At 54.7% G+C, this 21999-nt stretch overlaps 6 pseudogenes; all 6 read right to left on the reverse strand.

The window, feature by feature from the left end:
• Positions 1-134: 134 nt before the first annotated feature.
• Positions 135-3341, reverse strand: LOC130377962 (uncharacterized; annotated as a pseudogene).
• A 424-nt stretch (positions 3342-3765) lies between these two features.
• LOC130377963 (uncharacterized) lies at positions 3766-6972 on the reverse strand (annotated as a pseudogene).
• Positions 6973-7395: 423 nt separating this feature from the next.
• Positions 7396-10603, reverse strand: LOC130377961 (uncharacterized; annotated as a pseudogene).
• Positions 10604-11033: 430 nt separating this feature from the next.
• Positions 11034-14232, reverse strand: LOC130377964 (uncharacterized; annotated as a pseudogene).
• A 505-nt stretch (positions 14233-14737) lies between these two features.
• On the reverse strand, positions 14738-17724 carry LOC130377965 (uncharacterized; annotated as a pseudogene).
• Positions 17725-17911: 187 nt separating this feature from the next.
• Positions 17912-21563, reverse strand: LOC130377974 (uncharacterized; annotated as a pseudogene).
• Between the last annotated feature and the right edge of the window lie 436 nt (positions 21564-21999).

Raw genomic sequence — 21999 nt, forward strand, 5'->3', positions numbered from 1 at the left:
CCAGTCTGTTCCTGAACGTCACTGGCCAGGCCAGGGTAAAATAGTTTAATATACATCTATTGATGCACTTAGACACATCATCAGTGATGGAACCTGGGGTCATTGGGTGTTTCGGGTCTCGCAACATCATACACCCTCAACCAGGCGACCCAGCCGGGATTGATCAAGTCCCAACTTGTGTCTAAGTAGCATGTACCCACGGATCGCCCCTCTTGATCCACAGCCATCTAGAGGCCTTCTCAGCTGCCTCTGTGGTGGTCTTGATGGCCTTTCTCTGACGTGCACCTGTGACTCCAAGCATGCTGTATGCTTTGCAGAGAGATCGCGCTGCAAAGCCTCTACAGCCCACCTCTATTAGCACACACCGGGCACGCCACCCCCGTCTGCGGCACTCCTCCACTAAGTTGGCATACTTGGCACGCTTCCTCTCATTGGCCTCTTCCATGCGCTCCTCCCAGGGAACTGTCAGCTCCAGTAGGACCACCTGTTTGGTTGAATCTGAGAACAGAACTATGTCTGGTCTCAGGGTGGTTTCCACGATTTGCTCTGGGAATTTGAGCTGCTTCCCCAGGTCGGCCTTCATCTGCCAGTCCGGTGCGGTTCCAAGAAGTCCCGCTGCCCCCCTTGGCTTGGGCTTAGGCTTCTCCCCTGCTCGAATGAAAGCAATCGCCTGCCTTGCTGGTCGGAGAGGCTTGTTCTGGGTGATGCTAGTGAAGATGGTTTCTGCTATCGCCTTCAGCACCTGGTCGTGGCGCCAAGTGTAGCGTCCTTCTCCCAGGGCTTTGGAGCAACAGCTGAGGATGTGCTCTAGCGTTCCCCTTCTGAGGCACAGAGGACATGATGGTGCGTCAACCTTGCCCCAGCAGAAGAGGTTGGATGGGCTGGGCAAGACGTCATAGACGGACGCAATCAGGAACTTGATCCGGTAAGGCTCAGCTTGCCAAAGCTCAGACCAGGAGATCTTGCGGTCCACTGCCTGTTCCCATCTCGTCCATGCGCCTTGCTGTCGCATCCCCACCATCTGGCTAGCACGCAGTTCCTCCACGCCAGTTCTTACTTCCTCTTGGACCAATCGGCGTCTGTCTTTGCCCAGGGCTTTGTCGTAGCGTGTGGTTGCAACGCTACCAAGCCCTGCTCGTCCAGATGACACTGGGCCGACCAGCACGCTGTGACGCAAGCGTGACTCCGCCTGCTCGACTGCTTCCTGCGCCCTCCACTTCCTTCCAGTCCTGACTTCGATGCCAGCCTGGGAGACCTTTGATCACTGGATTCCCTGTACTGCAGCACCTCCCTTGCACGGGTTACCATGAACTCCTCATTCAGGCTGCTAATGGGGAGCTTCAGTTTGTTGTTGTGCCCGTATAGAGCGATGCTACTCAGGCTTCGTGGCAGGCCCAGCCATCTACGGAGGTAACGGCTGATCCTCCTCTCGAAGCCCTGTACTGTTGTTATTGGGAACTCGTACACAAGCAGGGGCCACAGAATCCTGGGGAGAACACCATGCTGGTAAATCCAGGCCTTGAATTTACCAGGCAGACCCGACTTGTCCACTGCTGTCAGCCACGCCTCCAGCTCCCGATTTGTGGCCTTGATGGATGCAGCGTCCTTCAGGGTGCAATCAAAGGTCTTTCCGAGGCTCTTGATGGGTTTCTCGGTGACTGATGGAATCTGGGTGCCGTCCAGAGAGAAGCGGAACTTATCAGTCACTTTCCCTCTCTTGAGCACCAGGGACCTAGATTTTGCAGGCTTGAAACACATCCGAGCCAGGTGATGATCTTCTCCAAGCCCTGAAGGATCCATCGGCACCCCGGCACTGACGTCGTCGTTACTGTCAGGTCGTCCATAAAGGCTCTGATGGGGGGCTGGCGGACTCCAGACTTGGTGATCGGACCTCTGCACTCGACTTCTGCTGACTTGACCAGCATGTTCATGGCCAAGGCAAAGAGAATCACTGAAATAGTGCATCCAGTGATGATCCCTTTCTCCAGCCGATGCCACTCAGATGTGACCGTCCCAGAGGTGACTCTCAGCTTGAAACTCTTGTAATAGTCCAAGATAAGGTCCCTAATTTTACCTGGGACATGGTGCCGGTCCAGTGCTGTTTCCACTAGCTTATGAGGAATGGATCCATAAGCGTTGGTGAGATCGAGCCACAGCACTGCTAGGTCTCCTTTCCCTTCTCTTGCCTCTCTGATCAACTGTGTGACCACACCTGTATGTTCGAGGCATCCTGGCACCTTTGGGATTCCGCCCTTCTGTACAGAGGTGTCGATGTACTCGTTCTTCAGGAGGAACTCCGTCAACCGACGGGATAGGATGGCGAAGAATATCTTCCCCTCAACGCTGAGCAGCGAGATCGTTCTGAACTGCTCGATGTTCTTAGCATTCTCCTCCTTGGGAATCCAGACACCTTCTGCAAATCTCCATTGTTGGGCTACCTTTCCCCTCCTCCAGATAACCCTCAGGATCTTCCACAGCCGGTGAAGGAGTCTGGGACACCTCTTGTATAGTTTGTAGGGCACTCCGCTTGGTCCAGGGGCTGAACTGGCTCTGGCTGCCTTGACAACTTCCTGAATCTCCTTCCAACTGGGCTCCTTGCTGTTGAAGTCTGTGGTGGGTCCTGGGGGCTCTATCAAAGATCTGTAGGGACCTAGGTCTTCCTCCCAAGCAGCATCACTGTATGTGTTGCAGAGATGGTTGTCAATCTCCTCTTTGGGACAAACAAGTTTTCCACTTCGTTTTTGCCCAAGCAACTGCTTGGTGACTCCAAAGGGGTTTGCGATGAAGGCAGACCGCCTCTTGGCCCTCTCTTTCCCCCGCCGTCTGTGCCATTCTGCCCTTCGAAGAGTGGTGAGCTTCTTCCTGAGGATGCCGCGAAGTTCTGATAGTGCATCCCTTTCCTCTTCTCGCGCTACCTTGTACTGCCGCTTCAGGACCCGCAGCTCCTGCCTTAACTGGCTGATCTTCTCTGCCCTACGTTTGTTCATGTAGGGGGTCTTGGTACCCAACTTCTCCACTGTACCAAACCTCTCGACAGCAAGGCTGATGATGATGGTTGCCATGGTTTTGAGCTTCCCGTCTGTGTCGCCCTTGGCTGCTGATTCTAAGATCGTATCCACATCGTCATCGAACTGGAGCCACTGTCTCTCCTTACTGGCCGGAGGCCACTTGACCCGACGATGTTCGGTTACTCTGCCTGGGTCTGGGGCTACTGGTACGTGGAGGTTCCGAGCACTGTGGGGTGATTCCGGGCCTGGCTCCTCCTGCGTCTCATCAGGGGTGATCCCTGTGCGCTGTATCAGTTGCTCCTTCAACAAGCATTTCATCTTGCCCTGGTGGATCTTCAGGCCACGCGGGTTTTTGCATACTTTGCCGCAGACACATTCTGCAGTCGTTGTCGATAATCCGTCTGCGTTTGTCGTTAACTGTAGGTCCGTCCTATTGGGGTGCTCATTCTCCCCCCCTCTCGGGCATCCCTGGGGGTATATTACATTAAGGCTTTCCGTAGCTGATTTGGGTACTTCCTCACGGAAGTTGCAGGTTGGGTTGCTGGCCCTTCCTACCCCGGTTGCCGTCTCTCCGAGCTGTCCACTGTCTCTCCAGTTGTCGCCACACTATTCATGGTTGTCATCCAGTCTGTTCCTGAACGTCACTGGCCAGGCCAGGGTAAAATAGTTTAATATACATCTATTGATGCACTTAGACACATCATCAGTGATGGAACCTGGGGTCATTGGGTGTTTCGGGTCTCGCAACATCATACACCCTCAACCAGGCGACCCAGCCGGGATTGATCAAGTCCCAACTTGTGTCTAAGTAGCATGTACCCACGGATCGCCCCTCTTGATCCACAGCCATCTAGAGGCCTTCTCAGCTGCCTCTGTGGTGGTCTTGATGGCCTTTCTCTGACGTGCACCTGTGACTCCAAGCATGCTGTATGCTTTGCAGAGAGATCGCGCTGCAAAGCCTCTACAGCCCACCTCTATTAGCACACACCGGGCACGCCACCCCCGTCTGCGGCACTCCTCCACTAAGTTGGCATACTTGGCACGCTTCCTCTCATTGGCCTCTTCCATGCGCTCCTCCCAGGGAACTGTCAGCTCCAGTAGGACCACCTGTTTGGTTGAATCTGAGAACAGAACTATGTCTGGTCTCAGGGTGGTTTCCACGATTTGCTCTGGGAATTTGAGCTGCTTCCCCAGGTCGGCCTTCATCTGCCAGTCCGGTGCGGTTCCAAGAAGTCCCGCTGCCCCCCTTGGCTTGGGCTTAGGCTTCTCCCCTGCTCGAATGAAAGCAATCGCCTGCCTTGCTGGTCGGAGAGGCTTGTTCTGGGTGATGCTAGTGAAGATGGTTTCTGCTATCGCCTTCAGCACCTGGTCGTGGCGCCAAGTGTAGCGTCCTTCTCCCAGGGCTTTGGAGCAACAGCTGAGGATGTGCTCTAGCGTTCCCCTTCTGAGGCACAGAGGACATGATGGTGCGTCAACCTTGCCCCAGCAGAAGAGGTTGGATGGGCTGGGCAAGACGTCATAGACGGACGCAATCAGGAACTTGATCCGGTAAGGCTCAGCTTGCCAAAGCTCAGACCAGGAGATCTTGCGGTCCACTGCCTGTTCCCATCTCGTCCATGCGCCTTGCTGTCGCATCCCCACCATCTGGCTAGCACGCAGTTCCTCCACGCCAGTTCTTACTTCCTCTTGGACCAATCGGCGTCTGTCTTTGCCCAGGGCTTTGTCGTAGCGTGTGGTTGCAACGCTACCAAGCCCTGCTCGTCCAGATGACACTGGGCCGACCAGCACGCTGTGACGCAAGCGTGACTCCGCCTGCTCGACTGCTTCCTGCGCCCTCCACTTCCTTCCAGTCCTGACTTCGATGCCAGCCTGGGAGACCTTTGGATCACTGGATTCCCTGTACTGCAGCACCTCCCTTGCACGGGTTACCATGAACTCCTCATTCAGGCTGCTAATGGGGAGCTTCAGTTTGTTGTTGTGCCCGTATAGAGCGATGCTACTCAGGCTTCGTGGCAGGCCCAGCCATCTACGGAGGTAACGGCTGATCCTCCTCTCGAAGCCCTGTACTGTTGTTATTGGGAACTCGTACACAAGCAGGGGCCACAGAATCCTGGGGAGAACACCATGCTGGTAAATCCAGGCCTTGAATTTACCAGGCAGACCCGACTTGTCCACTGCTGTCAGCCACGCCTCCAGCTCCCGATTTGTGGCCTTGATGGATGCAGCGTCCTTCAGGGTGCAATCAAAGGTCTTTCCGAGGCTCTTGATGGTTTCTCGGTGACTGATGGAATCTGGGTGCCGTCCAGAGAGAAGCGGAACTTATCAGTCACTTTCCCTCTCTTGAGCACCAGGGACCTAGATTTTGCAGGCTTGAAACACATCCGAGCCCAGGTGATGATCTTCTCCAAGCCCTGAAGGATCCATCGGCACCCCGGCACTGACGTCGTCGTTACCTGTCAGGTCGTCCATAAAGGCTCTGATGGGGGGCTGGCGGACTCCAGACTTGGTGATCGGACCTCTGCACTCGACTTCTGCTGACTTGACCAGCATGTTCATGGCCAAGGCAAAGAGAATCACTGAAATAGTGCATCCAGTGATGATCCCTTTCTCCAGCCGATGCCACTCAGATGTGACCGTCCCAGAGGTGACTCTCAGCTTGAAACTCTTGTAATAGTCCAAGATAAGGTCCCTAATTTTACCTGGGACATGGTGCCGGTCCAGTGCTGTTTCCACTAGCTTATGAGGAATGGATCCATAAGCGTTGGTGAGATCGAGCCACAGCACTGCTAGGTCTCCTTTCCCTTCTCTTGCCTCTCTGATCAACTGTGTGACCACACCTGTATGTTCGAGGCATCCTGGCACCTTTGGGATTCCGCCCTTCTGTACAGAGGTGTCGATGTACTCGTTCTTCAGGAGGAACTCCGTCAACCGACGGGATAGGATGGCGAAGAATATCTTCCCTCAACGCTGAGCAGCGAGATCGTTCTGAACTGCTCGATGTTCTTAGCATTCTCCTCCTTGGGAATCCAGACACCTTCTGCAAATCTCCATTGTTGGGCTACCTTTCCCCTCCTCCAGATAACCCTCAGGATCTTCCACAGCCGGTGAAGGAGTCTGGGACACCTCTTGTATAGTTTGTAGGGCACTCCGCTTGGTCCAGGGGCTGAACTGGCTCTGGCTGCCTTGACAACTTCCTGAATCTCCTTCCAACTGGGCTCCTTGCTGTTGAAGTCTGTGGTGGGTCCTGGGGGCTCTATCAAAGATCTGTAGGGACCTAGGTCTTCCTCCCAAGCAGCATCACTGTATGTGTTGCAGAGATGGTTGTCAATCTCCTCTTGGGACAAACAAGTTTTCCACTTCGTTTTTGCCCAAGCAACTGCTTGGTGACTCCAAAGGGGTTTGCGATGAAGGCAGACCGCCTCTTGGCCCTCTCTTTCCCCCGCCGTCTGTGCCATTCTGCCCTTCGAAGAGTGGTGAGCTTCTTCCTGAGGATGCCGCGAAGTTCTGATAGTGCATCCCTTTCCTCTTCTCGCGCTACCTTGTACTGCCGCTTCAGGACCCGCAGCTCCTGCCTTAACTGGCTGATCTTCTCTGCCCTACGGTTGTTCATGTAGGGGGTCTTGGTACCCAACTTCTCCACTGTACCAAACCTCTCGACAGCAAGGCTGATGATGATGGTTGCCATGGTTTTGAGCTTCCCGTCTGTGTCGCCCTTGGCTGCTGATTCTAAGATCGTATCCACATCGTCATCGAACTGGAGCCACTGTCTCTCCTTACTGGCCGGAGGCCACTTGACCCGACGATGTTCGGTTACTCTGCCTGGGTCTGGGGCTACTGGTACGTGGAGGTTCCGAGCACTGTGGGGTGATTCCGGGCCTGGCTCCTCCTGCGTCTCATCAGGGGTGATCCCTGTGCGCTGTATCAGTTGCTCCTTCAACAAGCATTTCATCTTGCCCTGGTGGATCTCAGGCCACGCGGGTTTTTGCATACTTTGCCGCAGACACATTCTGCAGTCGTTGTCGATAATCCGTCTGCGTTTGTCGTTAACTGTAGGTCCGTCCTATTGGGGTGCTCATTCTCCCCCCCTCTCGGGCATCCCTGGGGGTATATTACATTAAGGCTTTCCGTAGCTGATTTGGGTACTTCCTCACGGAAGTTGCAGGTTGGGTTGCTGGCCCTTCCTACCCCGGTTGCCGTCTCTCCGAGCTGTCCACTGTCTCTCCAGTTGTCGCCACACTATTCATGGTTGTCATCCAGTCTGTTCCTGAACGTCACTGGCCAGGCCAGGGTAAAATAGTTTAATATACATCTATTGATGCACTTAGACACATCATCAGTGATGGAACCTGGGGTCATTGGGTGTTTCGGGTCTCGCAACATCATACACCCTCAACCAGGCGACCCAGCCGGGATTGATCAAGTCCCAACTTGTGTCTAAGTAGCATGTACCCACGGATCGCCCCTCTTGATCCACAGCCATCTAGAGGCCTTCTCAGCTGCCTCTGTGGTGGTCTTGATGGCCTTTCTCTGACGTGCACCTGTGACTCCAAGCATGCTGTATGCTTTGCAGAGAGATCGCGCTGCAAAGCCTCTACAGCCCACCTCTATTGGCACACACCGGGCACGCCACCCCCGTCTGCGGCACTCCTCCACTAAGTTGGCATACTTGGCACGCTTCCTCTCATTGGCCTCTTCCATGCGCTCCTCCCAGGGAACTGTCAGCTCCAGTAGGACCACCTGTTTGGTTGAATCTGAGAACAGAACTATGTCTGGTCTCAGGGTGGTTTCCACGATTTGCTCTGGGAATTTGAGCTGCTTCCCCAGGTCGGCCTTCATCTGCCAGTCCGGTGCGGTTCCAAGAAGTCCCGCTGCCCCCCTTGGCTTGGGCTTAGGCTTCTCCCCTGCTCGAATGAAAGCAATCGCCTGCCTTGCTGGTCGGAGAGGCTTGTTCTGGGTGATGCTAGTGAAGATGGTTTCTGCTATCGCCTTCAGCACCTGGTCGTGGCGCCAAGTGTAGCGTCCTTCTCCCAGGGCTTTGGAGCAACAGCTGAGGATGTGCTCTAGCGTTCCCCTTCTGAGGCACAGAGGACATGATGGTGCGTCAACCTTGCCCCAGCAGAAGAGGTTGGATGGGCTGGGCAAGACGTCATAGACGGACGCAATCAGGAACTTGATCCGGTAAGGCTCAGCTTGCCAAAGCTCAGACCAGGAGATCTTGCGGTCCACTGCCTGTTCCCATCTCGTCCATGCGCCTTGCTGTCGCATCCCCACCATCTGGCTAGCACGCAGTTCCTCCACGCCAGTTCTTACTTCCTCTTGGACCAATCGGCGTCTGTCTTTGCCCAGGGCTTTGTCGTAGCGTGTGGTTGCAACGCTACCAAGCCCTGCTCGTCCAGATGACACTGGGCCGACCAGCACGCTGTGACGCAAGCGTGACTCCGCCTGCTCGACTGCTTCCTGCGCCCTCCACTTCCTTCCAGTCCTGACTTCGATGCCAGCCTGGGAGACCTTTGGATCACTGGATTCCCTGTACTGCAGCACCTCCCTTGCACGGGTTACCATGAACTCCTCATTCAGGCTGCTAATGGGGAGCTTCAGTTTGTTGTTGTGCCCGTATAGAGCGATGCCTACTCAGGCTTCGTGGCAGGCCCAGCCATCTACGGAGGTAACGGCTGATCCTCCTCTCGAAGCCCTGTACTGTTGTTATTGGGAACTCGTACACAAGCAGGGGCCACAGAATCCTGGGGAGAACACCATGCTGGTAAATCCAGGCCTTGAATTTACCAGGCAGACCCGACTTGTCCACTGCTGTCAGCCACGCCTCCAGCTCCCGATTTGTGGCCTTGATGGATGCAGCGTCCTTCAGGTGCAATCAAAGGTCTTTCCGAGGCTCTTGATGGGTTTCTCGGTGACTGATGGAATCTGGGTGCCGTCCAGAGAGAAGCGGAACTTATCAGTCACTTTCCCTCTCTTGAGCACCAGGGACCTAGATTTTGCAGGCTTGAAACACATCCGAGCCCAGGTGATGATCTTCTCCAAGCCCTGAAGGATCCATCGGCACCCCGGCACTGACGTCGTCGTTACTGTCAGGTCGTCCATAAAGGCTCTGATGGGGGGCTGGCGGACTCCAGACTTGGTGATCGGACCTCTGCACTCGACTTCTGCTGACTTGACCAGCATGTTCATGGCCAAGGCAAAGAGAATCACTGAAATAGTGCATCCAGTGATGATCCCTTTTCTCCAGCCGATGCCACTCAGATGTGACCGTCCCAGAGGTGACTCTCAGCTTGAAACTCTTGTAATAGTCCAAGATAAGGTCCCTAATTTTACCTGGGACATGGTGCCGGTCCAGTGCTGTTTCCACTAGCTTATGAGGAATGGATCCATAAGCGTTGGTGAGATCGAGCCACAGCACTGCTAGGTCTCCTTTCCCTTCTCTTGCCTCTCTGATCAACTGTGTGACCACACCTGTATGTTCGAGGCATCCTGGCACCTTTGGGATTCCGCCCTTCTGTACAGAGGTGTCGATGTACTCGTTCTTCAGGAGGAACTCCGTCAACCGACGGGATAGGATGGCGAAGAATATCTTCCCCTCAACGCTGAGCAGCGAGATCGTTCTGAACTGCTCGATGTTCTTAGCATTCTCCTCCTTGGGAATCCAGACACCTTCTGCAAATCTCCATTGTTGGGCTACCTTTCCCCTCCTCCAGATAACCCTCAGGATCTTCCACAGCCGGTGAAGGAGTCTGGGACACCTCTTGTATAGTTTGTAGGGCACTCCGCTTGGTCCAGGGGCTGAACTGGCTCTGGCTGCCTTGACAACTTCCTGAATCTCCTTCCAACTGGGCTCCTTGCTGTTGAAGTCTGTGGTGGGTCCTGGGGGCTCTATCAAAGATCTGTAGGGACCTAGGTCTTCCTCCAAGCAGCATCACTGTATGTGTTGCAGAGATGGTTGTCAATCTCCTCTTTGGGACAAACAAGTTTTCCACTTCGTTTTTGCCCAAGCAACTGCTTGGTGACTCCAAAGGGGTTTGCGATGAAGGCAGACCGCCTCTTGGCCCTCTCTTTCCCCCGCCGTCTGTGCATTCTGCCCTTCGAAGAGTGGTGAGCTTCTTCCTGAGGATGCCGCGAAGTTCTGATAGTGCATCCCTTTCCTCTTCTCTCGCGCTACCTTGTACTGCCGCTTCAGGACCCGCAGCTCCTGCCTTAACTGGCTGATCTTCTCTGCCCTACGTTTGTTCATGTAGGGGGTCTTGGTACCCAACTTCTCCACTGTACCAAACCTCTCGACAGCAAGGCTGATGATGATGGTTGCCATGGTTTTGAGCTTCCCGTCTGTGTCGCCCTTGGCTGCTGATTCTAAGATCGTATCCACATCGTCATCGAACTGGAGCCACTGTCTCTCCTTACTGGCCGGAGGCCACTGACCCGACGATGTTCGGTTACTCTGCCTGGGTCTGGGGCTACTGGTACGTGGAGGTTCCGAGCACTGTGGGGTGATTCCGGGCCTGGCTCCTCCTGCGTCTCATCAGGGTGATCCCTGTGCGCTGTATCAGTTGCTCCTTCAACAAGCATTTCATCTTGCCCTGGTGGATCTTCAGGCCACGCGGGTTTTTGCATACTTTGCCGCAGACACATTCTGCAGTCGTTGTCGATAATCCGTCTGCGTTTGTCGTTAACTGTAGGTCCGTCCTATTGGGGTGCTCATTCTCCCCCCCTCTCGGGCATCCCTGGGGGTATATTACATTAGGCTTTCCGTAGCTGATTTGGGTACTTCCTCACGGAAGTTGCAGGTTGGGTTGCTGGCCCTTCCTACCCCGGTTGCCGTCTCTCCGAGCTGTCCACTGTCTCTCCAGTTGTCGCCACACTATTCATGGTTGTCATCCAGTCTGTTCCTGAACGTCACTGGCCAGGCCAGGGTAAAATAGTTTAATATACATCTATTGATGCACTTAGACACATCATCAGTGATGGAACCTGGGGTCATTGGGTGTTTCGGGTCTCGCAACATCATACACCCTCAACCAGGCGACCCAGCCGGGATTGATCAAGTCCCAACTTGTGTCTAAGTAGCATGTACCCACGGATCGCCCCTCTTGATCCACAGCCATCTAGAGGCCTTCTCAGCTGCCTCTGTGGTGGTCTTGATGGCCTTTCTCTGACGTGCACCTGGGACTCCAAGCATGCTGTATGCTTTGCAGAGAGATCGCGCTGCAAAGCCTCTACAGCCCACCTCTATTGGCACACACCGGGCACGCCACCCCGTCTGCGGCACTCCTCCACTAAGTTGGCATACTTGGCACGCTTCCTCTCATTGGCCTCTTCCATGCGCTCCTCCCAGGGAACTGTCAGCTCCAGTAGGACCACCTGTTTGGTTGAATCTGAGAACAGAACTATGTCTGGTCTCAGGGTGGTTTCCACGATTTGCTCTGGGAATTTGAGCTGCTTCCCCAGGTCGGCCTTCATCTGCCAGTCCGGTGCGGTTCCAAGAAGTCCCGCTGCCCCCCTTGGCTTGGGCTTAGGCTTCTCCCCTGCTCGAATGAAAGCAATCGCCTGCCTTGCTGGTCGGAGAGGCTTGTTCTGGGTGATGCTAGTGAAGATGGTTTCTGCTATCGCCTTCAGCACCTGGTCGTGGCGCCAAGTGTAGCGTCCTTCTCCCAGGGCTTTGGAGCAACAGCTGAGGATGTGCTCTAGCGTTCCCCTTCTGAGGCACAGAGGACATGATGGTGCGTCAACCTTGCCCCAGCAGAAGAGGTTGGATGGGCTGGGCAAGACGTCATAGACGGACGCATCAGGAACTTGATCCGGTAAGGCTCAGCTTGCCAAAGCTCAGACCAGGAGATCTTGCGGTCCACTGCCTGTTCCCATCTCGTCCATGCGCCTTGCTGTCGCATCCCCACCATCTGGCTAGCACGCAGTTCCTCCACGCCAGTTCTTACTTCCTCTTGGACCAATCGGCGTCTGTCTTTGCCCAGGGCTTTGTCGTAGCGTGTGGTTGCAACGCTACCAAGCCCTGCTCGTCCAGATGACACTGGGCCGACCAGCACGCTGTGACGCAAGCGTGACTTCCGCCTGCTCGACTGCTTCCTGCGCCCTCCACTTCCTTCCAGTCCTGACTTCGATGCCAGCCTGGGAGACCTTTGGATCACTGGATTCCCTGTACTGCAGCACCTCCCTTGCACGGGTACCATGAACTCCTCATTCAGGCTGCTAATGGGGAGCTTCAGTTTGTTGTTGTGCCCGTATAGAGCGATGCTACTCAGGCTTCGTGGCAGGCCCAGCCATCTACGGAGGTAACGGCTGATCCTCCTCTCGAAGCCCTGTACTGTTGTTATTGGGAACTCGTACACAAGCAGGGGCCACAGAATCCTGGGGAGAACACCATGCTGGTAAATCCAGGCCTTGAATTTACCAGGCAGACCCGACTTGTCCACTGCTGTCAGCCACGCCTCCAGCTCCCGATTTGTGGCCTTGATGGATGCAGCGTCCTTCAGGGTGCAATCAAAGGTCTTTCCGAGGCTCTTGATGGGTTTCTCGGTGACTGATGGAATCTGGGTGCCGTCCAGAGAGAAGCGGAACTTATCAGTCACTTTCCCTCTCTTGAGCACCAGGGACCTAGATTTTGCAGGCTTGAAACACATCCGAGCCCAGGTGATGATCTTCTCCAAGCCCTGAAGGATCCATCGGCACCCCGGCACTGACGTCGTCGTTACTGTCAGGTCGTCCATAAAGGCTCTGATGGGGGGCTGGCGGACTCCAGACTTGGTGATCGGACCTCTGCACTCGACTTCTGCTGACTTGACCAGCATGTTCATGGCCAAGGCAAAGAGAATCACTGAAATAGTGCATCCAGTGATGATCCCTTTCTCCAGCCGATGCCACTCAGATGTGACCGTCCCAGAGGTGACTCTCAGCTTGAAACTCTTGTAATAGTCCAAGATAAGGTCCCTAATTTTACCTGGGACATGGTGCCGGTCCAGTGCTGTTTCCACTAGCTTATGAGGAATGGATCCATAAGCGTTGGTGAGATCGAGCCACAGCACTGCTAGGTCTCCTTTCCCTTCTCTTGCCTCTCTGATCAAACTGTGTGACCACACCTGTATGTTCGAGGCATCCTGGCACCTTTGGGATTCCGCCCTTCTGTACAGAGGTGTCGATGTACTCGTTCTTCAGGAGGAACTCCGTCAACCGACGGGATAGGATGGCGAAGAATATCTTCCCCTCAACGCTGAGCAGCGAGATCGTTCTGAACTGCTCGATGTTCTTAGCATTCTCCTCCTTGGGAATCCAGACACCTTCTGCAAATCTCCATTGTTGGGCTACCTTTCCCCTCCTCCAGATAACCCTCAGGATCTTCCACAGCCGGTGAAGGAGTCTGGGACACCTCTTGTATAGTTTGTAGGGCACTCCGCTTGGTCCAGGGGCTGAACTGGCTCTGGCTGCCTGACAACTTCCTGAATCTCCTTCCAACTGGGCTCCTTGCTGTTGAAGTCTGTGGTGGGTCCTGGGGGCTCTATCAAGATCTGTAGGGACCTAGGTCTTCCTCCCAAGCAGCATCACTGTATGTGTTGCAGAGATGGTTGTCAATCTCCTCTTTGGGACAAACAAGTTTTCCACTTCGTTTTGCCCAAGCAACTGCTTGGTGGACTCCAAAGGGGTTTGCGATGAAGGCAGACCGCCTCTTGGCCCTCTCTTTCCCCCGCCGTCTGTGCCATTCTGCCCTTCGAAGAGTGGTGAGCTTCTTCCTGAGGATGCCGCGAAGTTCTGATAGTGCATCCCTTTCCTCTTCTCGCGCTACCTTGTACTGCCGCTTCAGGACCCGCAGCTCCTGCCTTAACTGGCTGATCTTCTCTGCCCTACGGTTGTTCATGTAGGGGTCTTGGTACCAACTTCTCCACTGTACCAAACCTCTCGACAGCAAGGCTGATGATGATGGTTGCCATGGTTTTTGAGCTTCCCGTCTGTGTCGCCCTTGGCTGCTGATTCTAAGATCGTATCCACATCGTCATCGAACTGGAGCCACTGTCTCTCCTTACTGGCCGGAGGCCACTTGACCCGACGATGTTCGGTTACTCTGCCTGGGTCTGGGGCTACTGGTACGTGGAGGTTTCCGAGCACTGTGGGGTGATTCCGGGCCTGGCTCCTCCTGCGTCTCATCAGGGGTGATCCCTGTGCGCTGTATCAGTTGCTCCTTCAACAAGCATTTCATCTTGCCCTGGTGGATCTTCAGGCCACGCGGGTTTTTGCATACTTTGCCGCAGACACATTCTGCAGTCGTTGTCGATAATCCGTCTGCGTTTGTCGTTAACTGTAGGTCCGTCCTATTGGGGTGCTCATTCTCCCCCCCTCTCGGGCAATCCCTGGGGGTATATTACATTAAGGCTTTCCGTAGCTGATTTGGGTACTTCCTCACGGAAGTTGCAGGTTGGGTTGCTGGCCCTTCCTACCCCGGTTGCCGTCTCTCCGAGCTGTCCACTGTCTCTCCAGTTGTCGCCACACTATTCATGGTTGTCATCCAGTCTGTTCCTGAACGTCACTGGCCAGGCCAGGGTAAAATAGTTTAATATACATCTATTGATGCACTTAGACACATCATCAGTGATGGAACCTGGGGTCATTGGGTGTTTCGGGTCTCGCAACATCATACACCCTCAACCAGGCGACCCAGCCGGGATTGATCAAGTCCCAACTTGTGTCTAAGTAGCATGTACCCACGGATCGCCCCTCTTGATCCACAGCCATCTAGAGGCCTTCTCAGCTGCCTCTGTGGTGGTCTGATGGCCTTTCTCTGACGTGCACCTGTGACTCCAAGCATGCTGTATGCTTTGCAGAGAGATCGCGCTGCAAAGCCTCTACAGCCCACCTCTATTGGCACACACCGGGCACGCCACCCCCGTCTGCGGCACTCCTCCACTAAGTTGGCATACTTGGCACGCTTCCTCTCATTGGCCTCTTCCATGCGCTCCTCCCAGGGAACTGTCAGCTCCAGTAGGACCACCCTGTTGGTGAATCTGAGAACAGAACTATGTCTGGTCTCAGGGTGGTTTCCACGATTTGCTCTGGGAATTTGAGCTGCTTCCCCAGGTCGGCCTTCATCTGCCAGTCCGGTGCGGTTTCCAAGAAGTCCCGCTGCCCCCCTTGGCTTGGGCTTAGGCTTCTCCCCTGCTCGAATGAAAGCAATCGCCTGCCCTTGCTGGTCGGAGAGGCTTGTTCTGGGTGATGCTAGTGAGATGGTTTCTGCTATCGCCTTCAGCACCTGGTCGTGGCGCCAAGTGTAGCGTCCTTCTCCCAGGGCTTTGGAGCAACAGCTGAGGATGTGCTCTAGCGTTCCCCCTTCTGAGGCACAGAGGACATGATGGTGCGTCAACCTTGCCCCAGCAGAAGAGGTTGGATGGGCTGGGCAAGACGTCATAGACGGACGCAATCAGGAACTTGATCCGGTAAGCTCAGCTTGCCAAAGCTCAGACCAGGAGATCTTGCGGTCCACTGCCTGTTCCCATCTCGTCCATGCGCCTTGCTGTCGCATCCCCACCATCTGGCTAGCACGCAGTTCCTCCACGCCAGTTCTTACTTCCTCTTGGACCAATCGGCGTCTGTCTTTGCCCAGGGCTTTGTCGTAGCGTGTGGTTGCAACGCTACCAAGCCCTGCTCGTCCAGATGACACTGGGCCGACCAGCACGCTGTGACGCAAGCGTGACTTCCGCCTGCTCGACTGCTCTTCCTGCGCCCTCCACTTCCTTCCAGTCCTGACTTCGATGCCAGCCTGGGAGACCTTTGGATCACTGGATTCCCTGTACTGCAGCACCTCCCTTGCACGGGTTACCATGAACTCCTCATTCAGGCTGCTAATGGGGAGCTTCAGTTTGTTGTTGTGCCCGTATAGAGCGATGCTACTCAGGCTTCGTGGCAGGCCCAGCCATCTACGGAGGTAACGGCTGATTCCTCCTCTCGAAGCCCTGTACTGTTGTTATTGGGAACTCGTACACAAGCAGGGGCCACAGAATCCTGGGGAGAACACCATGCTGGTAAATCCAGGCCTTGAATTTACCAGGCAGACCCGACTTGTCCACTGCTGTCAGCCACGCCTCCAGCTCCCGATTTGTGGCCTTGATGGATGCAGCGTCCTTCAGGGTGCAATCAAAGGTCTTTCCGAGGCTCTTGATGGTTGCTTCTATTCTCGGTGACTGATGGAATCTGGGTGCCGTCCAGAGAGAAGCGGAACTTATCAGTCACTTTCCCTCTCTTGAGCACCAGGGACCTAGATTTTGCAGGCTTGAAACACATCCGAGCCCAGGTGATGATCTTCTCCAAGCCCTGAAGGATCCATCGGCACCCCGGCACTGACGTCGTCGTTACTGTCAGGTCGTCCATAAAGGCTCTGATGGGGGGCTGGCGGACTCCAGACTTGGTGATCGGACCCTCTGCACTCGACTTCTGCTGACTTGACCAGCATGTTCATGGCCAAGGCAAAGAGAATCACTGAAATAGTGCATCCAGTGATGATTCCTTTCTCCAGCCGATGCCACTCAGATGTGACCGTCCCAGAGGTGACTCTCAGCTTGAAACTCTTGTAATAGTCCAAGATAAGGTCCCTAATTTTACCTGGGACATGGTGCCGGTCCAGTGCTGTTTCCACTAGCTTATGAGGAATGGATCCATAAGCGTTGGTGAGATCGAGCCACAGCACTGCTAGGTCTCCTTTCCCTTCTCTTGCCTCTCTGATCAACTGTGTGACCACACCTGTATGTTCGAGGCATCCTGGCACCTTTGGGATTCCGCCCTTCTGTACAGAGGTGTCGATGTACTCGTTCTTCAGGAGGAACTCCCGTCAACCGACGGGATAGGATGGCGAAGAATATCTTCCCTCCATACGCTGAGCAGCGAGATCGTTCTGAACTGCTCGATGTTCTTAGCATTCTCCTCCTTGGGAATCCAGACACCTTCTGCAAATCTCCATTGTTGGCTACCTTTCCCTCCTCCAGATAACCCTCAGGATCTTCCACAGCCGGTTGAAGTGAGTCTGGGACACCTCGTTGTATAGTTTTGTAGGGCACTCCGCTTGGTCCAGGGGCTGAACTGGCTTCCTGGCTGCCTTGACAACTTCCTGAATCTCCTTCCAACTGGGCTCCTTGCTGTTGAAGTCTGTGGTGGGTCCTGGGGGGCTCTATCAAAGATCTGTAGGGACCTAGGTCTTCCTCCCAAGCAGCATCACTGTATGTGTTGCAGAGATGGTTGTCAATCTCCTCTTTGGGACAAACAAGTTTTCCACTTCGTTTTTGCCCAAGCAACTGCTTGGTGCCTCCAAAGGGGTTTGCGATGAGAAGGCAGACCGCCTCTTGGCCCTCTCTTTCCCCCCGCCGTCTGTGCCATTCTGCCCTTCGAAGAGTGGTGAGCTTCTTCCTGAGGATGCCGCGAAGTTCTGATAGTGCATCCCTTTCCTCTTCTCGCGCTACCTTGTACTGCCGCTTCAGGACCCGCAGCTCCTGCCTTAACTGGCTGATCTTCTCTGCTGCCTACGGTTGTTCATGTAGGGGGTCTTGGTACCCAACTTCTCCACTGTACCAAACCTCTCGACAGCAAGGCTGATGATGATGGTTGCCATGGTTTTGAGCTTCCCGTCTGTGTCGCCCTTGGCTGCTGATTCTAAGATCGTATCCACATCGTCATCGAACTGGAGCCACTGTCTCTCCTTACTGGCCGGAGGCCACTTGACCCGACGATGTTCGGTTACTCTGCCTGGTCTGGGGCTACTGGTACGTGGAGGTTCCGAGCACTGTGGGTGATTCCGGGCCTGGCTCCTCCTGCGTCTCATCAGGGGTGATCCCTGTGCGCGTATCAGTTGCTCCTTCAACAAGCATTTCATCTTGCCCTGGTGGATCTTCAGGCCACGCGGGTTTTTTGCATTACTTTGCCGCAGACACATTCTGCCAGTCGTTGTCGATAATCCGTCTGCGTTTGTCGTTAACTGTAGGTCCGTCTATTGGGGTGCTCATTCTCCCCCCCTCTCGGGCATCCTGGGGGTATATTACCTTAAGGCTTCCTTCCGTAGCTGATTGGGTACTTCCTCACGGAAGTTGCAGGTTGGGTTGCTGGCCCTTCCTACCCCGTGTTGTCCGTCTCTCCGATCTGTCCACTGTCTCTTCCAGTTGTCCGCCACACTATTCATGGTTGTCATCCAGTCTGTCCTGAACGTCACTGGCCAGGCCAGGGTAAATAGTTTTAATATACATCTATTGATGCACTTAGACACATCATCAGTGATGGAACCTGGGGTCATTGGGTGTTTCGGGTCTCGCAACATCATACACCTCAACCAGGCGACCCAGCCCGGGATTGAATCAAGTTCCCAACTGTGTCTAAGTAGCATGTACCCACGGATCGCCCCTCTTGATCCACAGCCATCTAGAGGGCCTTCTCAGCTGCCTCTGTGGTGGTCTGGTATGGCCTTTCTCTGACGTGCACCTGTGACTCCAAGCATGCTGTATGCTTGGCAGAGAGATCGCGCTGCAAAGCCTCTACAGCCCCACCTCTATTAGCACACACCGGGCCCGCCACCCCCGTCTGCGGCACTCCTCCACTAAGTTGGCATACTGGCACGCTTCCTCTCATTGGCCTCTTCCATGCGCTCACCTCCCAGGGAACTGTCAGCTCCAGTAGGACCACCTGTTTGGTTGAATCTGAGAACAGAACTATGTCTGGTCTCAGGGTGGTTTCCACGATTTGCTCTGGGCATTTGAGCTGCTTCCCCAGGGTCGGCCTTCATCTTCCAGTGCCGGTGCGGTTCCAAGAAGTCCCGCTGCCCCCCTTGGCTTGGGCTTAGGCTTCTCCCCTGCTCGAATGAAAGCAATCGCCTGCCTTGCTGGTCGGAGAGGCTTGTTCTGGGTGATGCTAGTGAAGATGGTTTCTGCTATCGCCTTCAGCACCTGGTCGTGGCGCCAAGTGTAGCGTCCTTCTCCCAGGGCTTTGGAGCAACAGCTGAGGATGTGCTCTAGCGTTCCCCTTCTGAGGCACAGAGGACATGATGGTGCGTCAACCTTGCCCCAGCAGAAGAGGTTGGATGGGCTGGGCAAGACGTCATAGACGGACGCAATCAGGAACTTGATCCGGTAAGGCTCAGCTTGCCAAAGCTCAGACCAGGAGATCTTGCGGTCCACTGCCTGTTCCCATCTCGTCCATGCGCCTTGCTGTCGCATCCCCACCATCTGGCTAGCACGCAGTTCCTCCACGCCAGTTCTTACTTCCTCTTGGACCAATCGGCGTCTGTCTTTGCCCAGGGCTTTGTCGTAGCGTGTGGTTGCAACGCTACCAAGCCCTGCTCGTCCAGATGACACTGGGCCGACCAGCACGCTGTGACGCAAGCGTGACTCCGCCTGCTCGACTGCTTCCTGCGCCCTCCACTTCCTTCCAGTCCTGACTTCGATGCCAGCCTGGGAGACCTTTGGATCACTGGATTCCCTGTACTGCAGCACCTCCCTTGCACGGGTTACCATGAACTCCTCATTCAGGCTGCTAATGGGGAGCTTCAGTTTGTTGTTGTGCCCGTATAGAGCGATGCTACTCAGGCTTCGTGGCAGGCCCAGCCATCTACGGAGGTAACGGCTGATCCTCCTCTCGAAGCCCTGTACTGTTGTTATTGGGAACTCGTACACAAGCAGGGCCACAGAATCCTGGGGAGAACACCATGCTGGTAAATCCAGGCCTTGAATTTACCAGGCAGACCCGACTTGTCCACTGCTGTCAGCCACGCCTCCAGCTCCCCGATTTGTGGCCTTGATGGATGCAGCGTCCTTCAGGGTGCAATCAAAGGTCTTTCCGAGGCTCTTGATGGGTTTCTCGGTGACTGATGGAATCTGGGTGCCGTCCAGAGAGAAGCGGAACTTATCAGTCACTTTCCTCTCTTGAGCACCAGGGACCTAGATTTTGCAGGCTTGAAACACATCCGAGCCCAGGTGATGATCTTCTCCAAGCCCTGAAGGATCCATCGGCACCCCGGCACTGACGTCGTCGTTACTGTCAGGTCGTCCATAAAGGCTCTGATGGGGGGCTGGCGGACTCCAGACTTGGTGATCGGACCTCTGCACTCGACTTCTGCTGACTTGACCAGCATGTTCATGGCCAAGGCAAAGAGAATCACTGAATAGTGCATCCAGTGATGATCCCTTTCTCCAGCCGATGCCACTCAGATGTGACCGTCCCAGAGGTGACTCTCAGCTTGAAACTCTTGTAATAGTCCAAGATAAGGTCCCTAATTTTACCTGGGACATGGTGCCGGTCCAGTGCTGTTTCCACTAGCTTATGAGGAATGGATCCATAAGCGTTGGTGAGATCGAGCCACAGCACTGCTAGGTCTCCTTTCCCTTCTCTTGCCTCTCTGATCAACTGTGTGACCACACCTGTATGTTCGAGGCATCCTGGCACCTTTGGGATTCCGCCCTTCTGTACAGAGGTGTCGATGTACTCGTTCTTCAGGAGGAACTCCGTCAACCGACGGGATAGGATGGCGAAGAATATCTTCCCCTCACGCTGAGCAGCGAGATCGTTCTGAACTGCTCGATGTTCTTAGCATTCTCCTCCTTGGGAATCCAGACACCTTCTGCAAATCTCCATTGTTGGGCTACCTTTCCCCTCCTCCAGATAACCCTCAGGATCTTCCACAGCCGGTGAAGGAGTCTGGGACACCTCTTGTATAGTTTGTAGGGCACTCCGCTTGGTCCAGGGGCTGAACTGGCTCTGGCTGCCTTGACAACTTCCTGAATCTCCTTCCAACTGGGCTCCTTGCTGTTGAAGTCTGTGGTGGGTCCTGGGGGCTCTATCAAAGATCTGTAGGGACCTAGGTCTTCCTCCCAAGCAGCATCACTGTATGTGTTGCAGAGATGGTTGTCAATCTCCTCTTTGGGACAAACAAGTTTTCCACTTCGTTTTTGCCCAAGCAACTGCTTGGTGACTCCAAAGGGGTTTGCGATGAAGGCAGACCGCCTCTTGGCCCTCTCTTTCCCCCGCCGTCTGTGCCATTCTGCCCTTCGAAGAGTGGTGAGCTTCTTCCTGAGGATGCCGCGAAGTTCTGATAGTGCATCCCTTTCCTCTTCTCGCGCTACCTTGTACTGCCGCTTCAGGACCCGCAGCTCCTGCCTTAACTGGCTGATCTTCTCTGCCCTACGGTTGTTCATGTAGGGGGTCTTGGTACCCAACTTCTCCACTGTACCAAACCTCTCGACAGCAAGGCTGATGATGATGGTTGCCATGGTTTTGAGCTTCCCGTCTGTGTCGCCCTTGGCTGCTGATTCTAATCGTATCCACATCGTCATCGAACTGGAGCCACTGTCTCTCCTTACTGGCCGGAGGCCACTTGACCCGACGATGTTCGGTTACTCTGCCTGGGTCTGGGGCTACTGGTACGTGGAGGTTCCGAGCACTGTGGGGTGATTCCGGGCCTGGCTCCTCCTGCGTCTCATCAGGGGTGATCCCTGTGCGCTGTATCAGTTGCTCCTTCAACAAGCATTTCATCTTGCCCTGGTGGATCTTCAGGCCACGCGGGTTTTTGCATACTTTGCCGCAGACACATTCTGCAGTCGTTGTCGATAATCCGTCTGCGTTTGTCGTTAACTGTAGGTCCGTCCTATTGGGGTGCTCATTCTCCCCCCCTCTCGGGCATCCCTGGGGGTATATTACATTAAGGCTTTCCGTAGCTGATTTGGGTACTTCCTCACGGAAGTTGCAGGTTGGGTTGCTGGCCCTTCCTACCCCGGTTGCCGTCTCTCCGAGCTGTCCACTGTCTCTCCAGTTGTCGCCACACTATTCATGGTTGTCATCCAGTCTGTTCCTGAACGTCACTGGCCAGGCCAGGGTAAAATAGTTTAATATACATCTATTGATGCACTTAGACACATCATCAGTGATGGAACCTGGGGTCATTGGGTGTTTCGGGTCTCGCAACATCATACACCCTCAACCAGGCGACCCAGCCGGATTGATCAAGTCCCAACTTGTGTCT

This window comes from Gadus chalcogrammus, unplaced genomic scaffold (assembly GCF_026213295.1).
Source record: "Gadus chalcogrammus isolate NIFS_2021 unplaced genomic scaffold, NIFS_Gcha_1.0 GACHA026, whole genome shotgun sequence".
In the NCBI taxonomy this organism is placed as follows: domain Eukaryota; kingdom Metazoa; phylum Chordata; class Actinopteri; order Gadiformes; family Gadidae; genus Gadus; species Gadus chalcogrammus.